This window comes from Felis catus, chromosome D4 (assembly GCF_018350175.1).
Source record: "Felis catus isolate Fca126 chromosome D4, F.catus_Fca126_mat1.0, whole genome shotgun sequence".
Lineage (NCBI taxonomy): Eukaryota > Metazoa > Chordata > Mammalia > Carnivora > Felidae > Felis > Felis catus.
In genome coordinates, this window is record NC_058380.1 from 53918123 (window position 1) to 53931248 (window position 13126).

Below are 13126 nucleotides of genomic sequence, written 5' to 3' on the forward strand. Positions count from 1 at the left end.
CACAGTGCATAATTATTTTTGAGATTTGAATGATTACTCCATTCCACTAAAATATTAAGACCCAGAATGGTACACAATGACACATAATAGCCAATGACAAGCTTAGAGTGAATAAACATGCTGTAATAATTTCACATAGTTTAACCAAATCTAGTATACGTTCAAGGACTGTAGAAATTTCCCAATATTGGCAATAGGTCGTCAAAGTAAAGACAAAGGTATTTAACTTATTTTAAAATTATCCATAATTTGAACCTAATGCTTAGCAGTTTTCAAACTTCTTGGTCTTTTTGCCTCCTCTATTTGAGATTCTGATTTCATTAAAACTGAGAGGAAATTCCAGAGTCACCCAATTTCATTTTGACACCTAGAAATGAAACCATCAAGGAGGGCTTCTTAAAACTACTAAGGATCTGACCTTTGATTCCAAAAAAAAAAAGTTTCACTTTTATCTCAAGGTCTCCCCAGCTTGACAGAAATTTTTTCCACCTGTCATTTATCTCTCTCCCTTAAGTAAATTAAGTTATTGCTGTGACTGCTGAGGACTGTCATCCTTTCTTCTTTATAGGCATATATCAGATCAAGATTTTTTAAAACTGGTTTTGTGTGACCTTATAGGTAGATAACAAATTTGAAGAAGTCCTTGGGCAGCGGACACGGCATTCTGCTCTCTACTGAGTTCATAAGAGATATTCTCTCTTGCTTTAAAATATATTTTTTTCTAACCATTTTTTTAGCTGGCTTTATTTTTTTAGCTGGCTTCACAAAACCTTTTAAAAGTGTAGAGATAGGTAAAACTTACATACTATCACATCAGAACATTATTGTATTTTATTTGATCATTTATAATGAATCGCAAAGCTTTCATTCAACAATAAAAAACTATTATTGTGAATAAAACAGTTAAGCTCTTAGAATGGGAAGTTGAATCTAAGGAAAATCTCTTGTCTTCAACCAACCTAGATACGCACACCCACACAGCAAGTGAGTTGTATATAGTTTCATATATATGTTTAATGTATGTATAATATATATATACATATATACTTGTTTTCTAATTCATATATGCATATATGCAATGTTTAACATATATGCATATATATACACACACACAAGATCAACTTTTTGCTTGGGATATTTAGAAGTTACCAAAAAAGAGAGTAATGTATCAATTGTTTGTCAGAGTAGATTATGAAGGAAATAATAGGACAAAGGGAGAATGGGAAGTCAGCATACACTTGAGTAAGAAAAGGGGCCACTGATGACCAAATAGATTTTTATTTCCTTAATAACAAAGACTACTTCTTAACTAATTGTATAGTCAGTCTTCTACAACAGAATGTAAGCTCTTTGAGAACAGGGACCATGATTGTGTTGTTCTAGGAGGGTGACTGTATATAGAAGGCACTAAACAGTATGTATATTATACAGGCATTAAAGTCATTCATATGAATAATAGTGAATTCCCTTAATATTATCTATGTTATATTCAGTGAATTAGAAGTGTGTGCATAAACTACGAGCATGCTGATTTTATTTATAATTTGTAAAGTGCATATCTAAATTAAAATGTTAATGATTATGCTCATCCACATCACAAATTCTGTTGAATTCCTTTACAGGATACTAAAATTTGACTACTTGTAAGTTCCTCTGTTCCTGTACGTATCCTCCAAAATAGGATTCTGCAATCATACAAAGAGCCTTCAGACTTGAATCTATTTCCTCAAGTCCCACCATTACCAGATTCTTCAGTCAGGTTTCACCTGAGAGATTGTTCCCATATCTCTCACCATTCCCGTTTGCCACCTAAAATCTCATCTTACATTATCAAAGAATTATGACCTATAATAACCATTTCTGGAAATAATACTCTGAAGAGCATTTTAGGACTACTAATAAAATAGCTACAGTTTAGAAAATGTACTGTACGGGGGCGCCTGGGTGGCTCAGTCAGTTAAGTGTCTGACTTCAGCTCAGGTCACGATCTCACGATTTGTCGGTTCATACCCTGTGGGGGGCTGTGCTGACAGCTTGGAGCTTGGAGCTTGGAGCCTGCTTTGGGTTCTGTGTCTCACTCTCTTTCTGCCCCTCCCACACTTGTGGTCTGTCTCTCAAAAATAAAAAAAAATTAATAAAAAAAAAAAAGAAAATGTACTGTATGCAGTACACTGAGTGAAGTATTTTAGGTACATATGTGATACATTTTACAGTTACAAGTACTTGTATCTCTCATTATCCCTGTTTTGCAAATGAGAACAGTGAGGTATAGGAAAGCAAGGAAATCATATAAGATCTAATAATAAGTGAAAGAATTTCAATTTTTATTCCAGTGTGTCTGATTCCAAGGATCTTGTTCTCTTGACCTGAACACTGGGCTTGTATTCTGGTCTTCTGAACCTTTATGATTTCAGGATATAGACCTCTGTTGGGCTAAGGTAACATAGCCTCTTATTATAGATTAGGGTTTTTTGCCAGAAAATCAGATTCCCATTCTCGGCCCTGTTTCCAAAATCTGCAAAGATAAAACATTTTACTAAGAAAACCAGTTTTAGAGCAGGTTGGTTAATAGCAGAACTCTAACAAATCTGATCCTTTCTTACTGTGACCAGTACTCAGGTATCCGTAACATGTAAGAGTTTTGGTTCCTGCAGAAGCCAGTAACAGACAATTTCTACTGTTAGAGATAGGTAAATTTCCCCCTTTTCCAACTGTCTCAGTTACCTGTTTCAAAGACGTCCTGTTTACAACCTCAAGTCCTGAGCCTAATTATGCTGGGGGATGCTCCGTGACCTTCCCACCCCGAGGCATCTTGGTCGCCCTCTTCCCATCTAGGGACGTTATGGCCTTGTTCCCAAGGAAGGGACTACACATCTTTCTTCCTGGTTCCAGACAACCGAAGACACGACTTGGAAATATCAAATCTAAGCCCCTTCTGCTTCTTTTGATAGCAAAGGCAATCTCATCTTTGGGGGCAAAGGCAGTGGGACACCACAAGGTAGGGGAGCCTTCCGTTCTTTGCCAGTCTCTGCCAGTCTGTAACTCAAGGCTGCCTTTTCCACGCTCTTGAGTGCCAGGCACATTCTGGTCTCTAAGCCTCAATTACTTTAAGGATGTAAACATGGAAAGACGCATAAAGCAGGCAAATATCTAAGTGATCAATCTCAGAAATCCTCAGAGATTCTTGGCAAGAGGCACAAGAAAATTGAGAAGTCCTTTTCTTTCAAGGGGGTTCAAGATCGCTGCAGAGTCAAGTACTCATAGAAAGAGAAGACACTGTCCAGTCCTTTGGCTTCTACAATCAATAACTGTTTCTCACAACACTTGAACTGTGAGAGCTGGGACAAAAATGTTAAGATTAAGCAATCAATTGCATGTATTTCCATATACACCTGAGTTCCACATGGGTAGCAGCTTTTAAAACAAGATAACTCCCCACTCAATGACAGTTGAAATTTCCAGGATACCTGATTTAATTCTGAGATCTTAAGAAATATTGAGACTAAATATTCTCAGAAATAATTGCCTTGAGTCGTTATAAGTTTCTGTATGCCATTAATTTTATTTTCTTCCTGGATATAAAAATCTGTATGGAAGCCAGTGCCTCATTACTTTTCCAGGAACATCTCTGAGCTGGGATAAGCATTCTAATCAGGGGCAGGAGCCACCACCTGGGCTGAAATCAGATTTCTAGGTAGGCTTAGATTTCCCACTTAGGAGGGACTTACAAATTATCCAGCAATGGTGGGCATCTCCTCTGCGGTGGGCTCAGCTCTCGGCCTCTCTTTGCTTCTCTACAACTTTTTCTAGCCTTTAGCATTATTCATTCACTACCATTTAATTTCCTATGTATGTATTCTCTGAGGAGAAAGAAAACATGTCTTTTACTTTGATTTTCTCATCTATAGGAATGCCATTTGGACATAGTGCTTGCTTTCTTTTCTCCTATCAAGGTGTTAGCAGAGGCCAACCTGACTCAGCTCAGCACACCAGACCCAGTACCCTTCCGTCAGGAGGTCATGAAGGCCTGACAGTCACCCTCTGTTTCAGCCTGTGACAGCTCAGCTCTGTCCTTAGAACCCTACCTCTCCTCTGGAGGGGGCTATGCTCTTTCCTAGAAATCCCACCCCTTCCTTTCTCTTTTCTTTGTCCTCTGAACCTTCTTTCTCCTGTTTGATCATTACTTATCTTAGTGGTTTCTGTCATTTTTGCTGTTCCGTTACAGACAGAGTGATTCCTGGGCATCTGTACCTGAACATCACTGTTCTAACTCCTTGTTAAATTACTATCTGTTCCCTTATTATTTACTTCTGTCCAGGTGCCCCTGGAACAGTGAGAGTAGAAATGGTTCTCTCAAGACAGGACCCAGAGAACAAATGGGGAAAATCCTCAGCTGATACACACTTAAAAGAAATTCTTAGGTTAAATTTCAGACATCCTCAGTTTCTAAAGTATAATGACTACAAAAGTGGTGAGGTTGTATACACTATGTAACAAGTTCTTCTATTTTATTTTACTCTTTATGTTTGATCTTCATGCTACTTTTTTGTTTTTGGTGGAATATTTTTCAGAATTTAACCTAACCAGCAACTAGAGTGACTTTCCCCAAGCCCCATAGCCATTGTATGTATAGGAAGTGGCCATGTTGAAAGACGGTTTGGGAAGCAAGGGGATGCTCTACACTTAATTCTTGAGTGACATTTCACCGTGTTTATCCCAGCATGCTTTCTGATACCCAGATTTTTATCTGAAGAATTTATCTATCCAGAGTGCCACTTGAAATCATAGCCATATTTTCTTATCCCCTGCCCCCATGTAATCTACAGGCCTTCTGATTCTCTTTGTCAAGCATTCTAGTATCTTTCTCTCTCCTCCACTTTTCTTAATATCTTCTGCTTAACAGCATGTCCCTTTTGCACACATGGTCCTAGTAAAGAACAGGAAATAGTAAAACCCAGTTTCACCATAACCTTGATAAGTTCCTACAAATGTTTCTTCCTTAGGTTAAATTGCATTATCCTCAGTAATTCACGAGAAAACTCCAGTATCCTAGGAAACCAGAGAACAGCAAGCTGAGAGTTTTACTTGGCCACTGAAGACATGGCAGGACCTCTATTGGACGCAGTGAGCTTGCTGAGCCCAGTTCAAAGCTGTCCTCTTAATCCTCAAGCCCTTACCTTGTTTCCCAATGACAGCCACCTTCTTTTCACCTCCCTGTACACTCCTGTCAGAAATGGAGATGGGGATGGTGACAGGGACACGGACCATCTGAAGTAAATCTTCTTGCTCTCTTTAAACCTTTGAGCTGAGAGTAGCAGATGATGTGTTGTAGGGAGGGAGTTTCCACCTATGCCCTTTGCTCGATGTCATCCTTTTCCATATAGGCCTCATTTGGGGGCTGAAGATTAGCCCACTCACGTAGCCAGCAGGGAGGGAACTTCCCCTCAGGACACCAGGAACCTCTTTTCTTGTGTATTAAATCCTCCCTCTAACTCCTCTGCGTGGGACCTGTGTATAATACATTTTGTACACAACTGCTCCCTTTAATGGTTACATGGAGGAAAGATAGGGGTATTACAGGTGATAAAAAGAAGAATCAATCATCTCCACAATTGCGGTGTTTTTTGATCAGGCTACCTCCAGCAGCTATAGCACAGGAATCATCTTATAGCCAGGTTAACTGAGAAGAAAAAAATGGAGAACAAAATTTTATGTTTTCACACACACACAGGTATTGAATAGTTAGAAATTCTCAGGCACAGTGCTAGAGACTTGCAAATGCAGACCTCAGCTTTGGTGAAAGCCTGGAATTGGCAGGGAAGCAAGATGTTTTCTTTTGTTCTAACCTTCTTTATTCCCAGCCATCACTGGTAGGAACCAAAAGCACAGAGCGCCTTGTTCACCAGGCCACTCTTTAGATTGGGTCAGAAACAGTGTGGCTTCCTCATGAGAGCAGCTTTTGCCCACGGAGCTCTGATGTGTGCTCCATTCTGTCCCCCTCCCCACACTTTCACCTCCCAGGATGGCAGTTATTTTTGCCGCTGACAGTTAACTACTCAGTCCTCTCTGCGCCCAGCAAGCAAGTGCCCCTCCCCCTCCAAATCAATGTCTTTCTTTTGCCATTCCCCTTACTCCATCACATTCCCCATCTAATAGAGAGACTTGTTAGGTAGGACATGTTTTCCCCCCTGAGAAAATAGCCTCATGATCTTGATATGATCCAAAACTAGAATAAAATGTATACCTTATGTCTACCAACCACCAACCTACCTACAACTTATTCCCCATGATACATAATTTCAGGTTTTATCATATCAGCTCTTACTGAAGAGAATTTTTCTTGATATCTAGGTTTGCTCCAGCCCAGTCTTTTAAAAGTCAAGAAATTCTAATCTCACTTTAGGCAATAATTTTCTGGGTTGCATTTTCCTCTTTCTTAAGATTAGGTGATTTCTCATGCTACTGTCCACTTTCCAGATCATCACAGATAAGCAAAGGTGAGACAGAAAATAAACCAACATAGAAGACAGCAGCCATCACTCAGGTAGATAGTGAATGCACGGCAAAGTTACCTCGCAAAAATGGTGGTGGGCGTAAGGCCCCTACCAGGGAGTGCTTTGGTTATTTGTAGGTTTTGTTTCCTCAGGCATAACTGATCTCCTCTGAAAGGAAAATAACTTTAGCCTTTCTCCACTTAAGTGATTTAGTCTTCCTTCCATACTCTCTTCCTCCTCATTGAAAGCATATCTCAATCCACCCCCATCTCTGCCCAAGAAAGGATGCCCCAGTACTGACTTCCAGACCAGCGGGAAGCTTCTCTGATATCTTCAACCTCCAGATGCTTCTCCATTCAAAAGTGTTTCATTGCAGCTGGCTTTTTACGGCAGGGTGCACTGATCCTGTAGCTAGTCTGTTCATGGTGCTCAGATATGTGGATGACCACAGTTCTCTTCCAATCCTCTAAGACATCATGGGGGCCCCCATTTCCAATCATCCTTTACTCTAGATGGCAGTTGGGGGTGGAATATTGCTAAGGGTTCTGGAGCTTTCTTTACCTCATCAGTTACTCCTCAGGGTTCTGCCATCCCAGATTAAGTTTACATAAACCAACTGCCTCTGAAAGAGCAATTTCTTAAAGGAAATGCTTTCACTTGCTCACTCTTTTTTTTTTTTTTAATTTTTTTTTCAACGTTTATTTATTTTTGGGACAGAGAGAGACAGAGCATGAACGGGGGAGGGGCAGAGAGAGAGGGAGACACAGAATCGGAAACAGGCTCCAGGCTCTGAGCCATCAGCCCAGAGCCTGATGCGGGGCTCGAACTCACGGACCGCGAGATCGTGACCTGACTGAAGTCGGACGCTTAACCGACCGCGCCACCCAGGCGCCCCACTTGCTCACTCTTAATCACATGCTTAACTACATCTGTATTTGGACATGCATGAATTTTTGAGCTTAAGGAAAACCAATCCTGCTGGTCAGAAATATCCTAAACCTGTCACTTCAGGGAACAACCCCTCACTAATATAACTTTCCCAGTCACCAAAATGAAATGAGTGACACGATTTTTTTCATTTACATAATTATAGTAATACAAGAACTTACTTTTGCAAACACTACTATACTATTGTACCAACACTACTATATAGAAAAAGTTAAAAGATTTTATTAAAATCCTATCATATTCACAAGCCATTCTCTTTATTTTTTATCTCTTCCTGTCTTTATCCTAAAAGGGTGATATTTGTGTAGATTTTAAGTAGCATATGTGAAATTTTAGAGGCTTCATTTCTTCATGTCATGACAATATTCTAAATTTCAGGTGATTTGAGTGAAAAATATTTTTTAATATGAGAAACATTATGTTTATATTCCCTGTTAGTTTTCTTTCCTTCACTATATTCTTTAGTTCAATTCTTAGAAACTACATCATGAGAGTTTGAATATTTTAATAACCCCAAAATATCTTACCCACTGCTCCAAACATTAACTGTAGCTCTCATAGCTCATGAGATCAAGCCCTGCATCAGGCTCAGCACTGAGCATGGAGCCTGCTTAAGGTTCTCTCTCTCCCTCCCTCTCTTCCCTTCTCTTTCTCTTAGAAAGAGGGAGAGAGAGTATAGGTATAACAATTCTCATTGTGTAGTGAGAAGGAAAATTAATGAGGGTCCCAAGGTAAGACTGGTAAAATTATTTTTTCTTACTTTTTTAACTAGTAATAAAATTTTATTTTAATTTTTATTGTTTGTTTCAAATTTTTATTTAAATTCTAATGAGTTAACATATAGGGTAATAACTGGTTTCAGGAGTAGAACTTAGTGATTCATCACTTACATACAACACCCAGTGCTTATCACAACAAATGCCCTCCTTAATGCCCATCATCCATTTAGCCCATCCCCCACCCCCCTCCACTCCGTCAACCCTCAGTTCGTTCTCTATAGTTAAGAGACTCGGATGGTTTGCTTGCCTCTCATTTTTTGTTCTCGTCCCCTAGGTTCATTTGCTTTGTTTCTTAATTTCCACATATGAGTGAAATCATATGGTATATGTCTTTCTCTCACTGACTTATTTCACTAGGCATAACACTCTCTAGCTCCACCCATATCAATGCAAGTGGTAAGATTTCATTCTTTTTGATGGCTGAGTAATATTCCATTAAATATACATCACATCCTCTTTATTCATTCATCAGTCAATGGACATTCTGGCTTTTTCCATAATTTGGCTATTGTTTATAGTGCTGCTATAAACATCAGGATGCATGTGCCCCTTTGAATCAGTATTTTTGTGTCTTTTGCATAAATACCTAGTAATGCAATCGATGGATCAGAGGGTAGTGCTATTTTTAACTTTTTAAGGAACATCCATACTGTTTTCTAGAGTAGCTACACCAGTTTGCATTCTCACCAACAGTGTAAGATGGTTCCCCTTTCTCCACACCCTTGCCAATATATGTTATTTTCTGAAGTTGTTAATTTTAGCCATTCTGTCAGGTGTGAGGTGGTATCTCATCATGGTTTTGACTTACAGATACTAAGTCTTCATCTGATACGTCATTTGCAAATATATTCTCCAATTCCTTAGGTTGCCTTTTAGTTTAGTTGATTATTGCCTTTGCTGTGCAGAAGATTTTTATCTTGATGAAGTCCCAATAGTTCATTTTTGCTTTTGTTTCCCTTGGTAAAATTATTTTTCAAATCCCCAGGTTAAGGCTCCAACATGTTCTAAAGCAGAGCATGTGACTATTTAACCAAACTTTTTCTTTTACAAAATCAGCAATTCCCAAACTAGTATCTAAGTGACAGTTTGAAAATACAATCCTCTTCTCTCCCCATATCTTACATTTGGTCTAAAAAAGAAAGCAAAACTTGAAAAGTAACTTTTCAATAATAAAAACTATCTTCTCTTGTGGAAACCACTGGACAACTTCACAACTTTACTTCATAAAATATTTGAAAATAATAGAACAATATTTTTAGAATATATATCTATATATCCATATATCAATATCTCATCTTTATAATATATGAAGATTCAAACATATATAGACAATGCCTGACATAAGGTTACAACAAACCAGTCTTCTTGAACTTGCGTAATGAAGAACTATCTGATCTCTACAGTAGAGGGGAATCAGTCAAGTTCAGCCTGGCTGAAGAGCAAAGCCACTGTGTAACCAGACAAAATTAATTTTAATATAAAGTCACTGGTTTCTCCCATTTATCTCCTACCCCAACCTCTCTTCAACCTCTTAGTTTTCTAAACCAATCAGACAATCACATTTACATTTCAGGAACCACAGCCTTTTTTAAAGTTCTTATTTAAATTACAGTTAACATAGAGTGTAATATTGGTTTCAGGTGTATGATATATTGATTTAACACCTAGGAACTACAATCTTTAAGCAAACACTAAACAAAGCTTTCGGACATGGGGTTTCACCTAAGCTTTGAGTCATATGTCCATAGGCATGAGTACTTTATTCCTTAGAACTAATGGAAACAGATTTAGAAGAGTAGAAAGAGAAGGAAAAAGAGACTGTCTCCTTTTGCAATTAAAAATTAACTGATGTGAAGTACTGGCACCAAGAAAAGTAAGGGACCAAGTTATGATGTTCTTTACTTACATAATTACTGTTCGTCTATTTATACAGTTACATCTACGATTCCTCCAAGGGACATAAGGCGGTACAAAATGTTAAAGATGTTGGCTGGGGCTGAATAGAAGATGAGGACTAGAAACATGCATCTAAGAACACTTGAACTAATACTTGAATTTCAAAGAGGAGAGAATGGGTGAAATCAGATTGGTTATTTTCAGATCTCTGCTTCCGAATATTGGTCTTGGGATTTGAACTGAAATTACATCCATCTTTCTAAGGGTGTTATGGTAAGTGACAATAAAATGCTGTTTTAAGGTTCAGTTCTAAATTTTGAAATTTCTTATCCCTTAGTATAGACACAGTTTTGAGAGAAATTGTAGCAAGACCGCAAACCTTACCATTTTGTTGCATTTTCCAGTAAGTGGACTCAGGCCACTCATAGAATAAAGCCACACATGTGAAAATAAAGAAGGAAGAAAAAAACAAGAAAAGAAGGAAAAATTAAAAAAAAAAAAGCTAAGTATTTCCAGCTTAGCTTCAGGTAATATGCCCAGACTTTTTAATTCCAACTGTAAAATGTTTTTGCTGCCTCTTCTTATTGTGCCCTTCTTTGCCCAAAGGCTCTATGAAATACGCATTATTGTCAATCTCTCTTTTTTTTAAAACCACTAATAATTCTTTGCAATTATCTAAGTTCATCTTATGTATTGATTTCTCTGCATATGTATGAGTGTGTGTATGGGTCACTTAAATCCTCATTTTCTCTCCTCATTAATGTCTATTTGCTATTATTTTTGTTATTACTCTTCTCTTCCTTGTACAAAAGAAGAAATATCCAAATGATTTCTCAGACTTTTTCTCCTTCTGAAAAGAACAAATAAGACAAAATAAATAAAATCATTTTAAATTTTAAAAAAGGAAAGCAGTCCAACTGCTTGGAAAAGTGATGATTTACATTTAGTAATCAGCAATATCGACCGATGGGTCATAATTGAACCTATGTTATTATTAATAGAAATCAAATTGAGTGTGTTGTACTCCCTGCACAGAGGCAGGATGGACCCCAAAATTGGCTTGGATTTTGAGACTGATAATGTCACACATGCACTAAGAGGAGAAGAAAATGTTTTCAGGGTGTCTGAATGTCTCAGCCTGTTGAGTGTCAGACTCTTGATTTCAGCTCAGGTCATGATCCCAGGATTATGGGATTGACCCCCCACATAAGGCTCCATGCTGACCGTGGAGCCTTCTTAAGATTCTCTTTCTCTCTCCCTCTGCCCCTTTCTCCTGCTTGTGTGCTCTCTCTCATTAAGAAAGAAAGAAAGAAAGAAAGAAAGAAAGAAAGAAAGAAAGAAAGAAAGAAAGAAAGAAAGAAAGAAAGAAAGAAAGAAAAGAAAGAAAGAAAAAGGGAGGGAGGAAGGGAGGAAGGAAGGAGGAAAGAAAGAAAGAAAGAAAGAAAGAAAGAAAGAAAGAAAGAAAGAAAGAAAGAAAGAAAGAAAGAAAGAAAAAGAGAAGGAAAAAAAAGAAAAGGAAAGAAAAGAAAGAGGAAGGCAGGGAGGGAGGAAAGGAAGGAAGGAAGGAAGAGACAATGTTTTTTTCCCAAGCACGTCCAAACGCGGCTTGAGACAAGGGAGGGGCAACTGGCTTGGGGTGTTGTTACGTGTTATGGTGACTAGGGACCCAAGCTTGGTTAGTTTCTGAGATGGGGCTGGGTTGGCTTAGCATTCCTACTTCTACTAGGAGGGGACACTCAGTCTTTCTTTCTTTCATATTGCCCAGACAGAAAAGGGGAGTGGTGGGGCCTGAAATCTGTCAGCAGTCATATGTCACACAAGGAATGGGAATCTTTATTACAAGTGATAAGAAGGATACTAAAGAGACTTTGGGAATGGAAAAAGCTACAGAAATTTATGAACAATGGGCCCCTGGGTGGCTCAGTCGGTTAAGCCTCAGACTCTTGATTTTGGCTCAGGTCATGATCTCACGGTTCTCAAGATGGAGCCCTGTACTAGGCTGTCAGCACAGAGCCTGCTTGGGATTCTCTCTCCCTCCCTGTTCCTCCCCCACTTGGTCTCTCTCTCTCAAAATAAACACTAAACAAAAATTTATGAACAAATAAAATAAATTGGCATTGAGTTCAATGGTTACATGCAATTGATTACATCTCACCCTTTCAATGTTTTATAATTGTCTTCTTTATATACTAAGATATAGATGTGAGGGTTATTAAAGCTGTTATGGCACCTCCACTCTTAACTGTCAGGGCTCATTAACTCACATGATGGTTGGACAGTGTCCTTTTACTCACTTATTACTAAAGGATCAATGACAATAAAATACTCAGAGAAAAAAAATTCCGTTAGGAGCATACGCAATATTAAAACATGACTTGTGTCTGCTTCCAAAGGGCTATCTTTACACTAGATAACAATTTTGTCATGAGAAGAGCCATATTAATTGATGAGTTAGAAAGTAGTAAATTAAAAGTACCGGGAGAATTGGTTAGATTGTGAAAAGGGGAAAAAAACTTCTTCGAGTCATACCTCATACTAACACTGATGCTGATTCCCGATTTAGTATAAATGTAATACATTTTTAAAAGCTTCAACGCCGAGAATATTCAGTGAACATAAACAGAAAATATGACATCCCAGCCTAGAAATCAGCACCCCGGGAGATTGGCAGACTTGACTACATGAAAACACCACCTGTGCTAGTGGTAGTTCTGGTGATAACAATGATAATAACAATAAAACTCCCATTTATCTATTTCCATAGTAGGAAAGGGAGATTAAGAAAGTTACAAATTTTCAGTTCTAAAATAGTCATGGAGATGAAAAGGACAGCATAGGGAATAGAGTCAATATATTGACTATATATAAATATATACATATATATGTATATATGTGACAGCCATAATCATAGAACATATGTATATATTATACTGTAGTAACACTGTATGGTGACACAAGATGAGTACATTCGCCATGCTGAGCACTGAGCAACGTACAGAACTGTCAAAT

General features: G+C 38.2%; 2 long non-coding RNA genes across 5 annotated transcripts; one reads left to right on the forward strand and one right to left on the reverse strand.

The window, feature by feature from the left end:
- Nucleotides 1–2303: 2303 nt before the first annotated feature.
- On the reverse strand, nucleotides 2304–7169 carry LOC102899218. Of its 4 annotated transcripts, none has more exons than XR_006588871.1 (4): nucleotides 6796–7169; nucleotides 5178–6662; nucleotides 3729–3860; nucleotides 2304–2515 (listed from the first exon to the last, which is right to left on the reverse strand). It is a non-coding gene; the product is annotated as an uncharacterized LOC102899218 (long non-coding RNA). The 4 variants fall into 4 exon arrangements; XR_441706.5 differs by having other exon boundaries at nucleotides 5178–5680; nucleotides 5787–7143; XR_441705.4 differs by having other exon boundaries at nucleotides 5178–5680; nucleotides 6796–7132.
- Nucleotides 7170–7307: 138 nt separating this feature from the next.
- Nucleotides 7308–11378, forward strand: LOC123381578. The gene is made up of 3 exons (XR_006588750.1): nucleotides 7308–8173; nucleotides 10155–10390; nucleotides 10522–11378. It is a non-coding gene; the product is annotated as an uncharacterized LOC123381578 (long non-coding RNA).
- Nucleotides 11379–13126: the final 1748 nt, after the last annotated feature.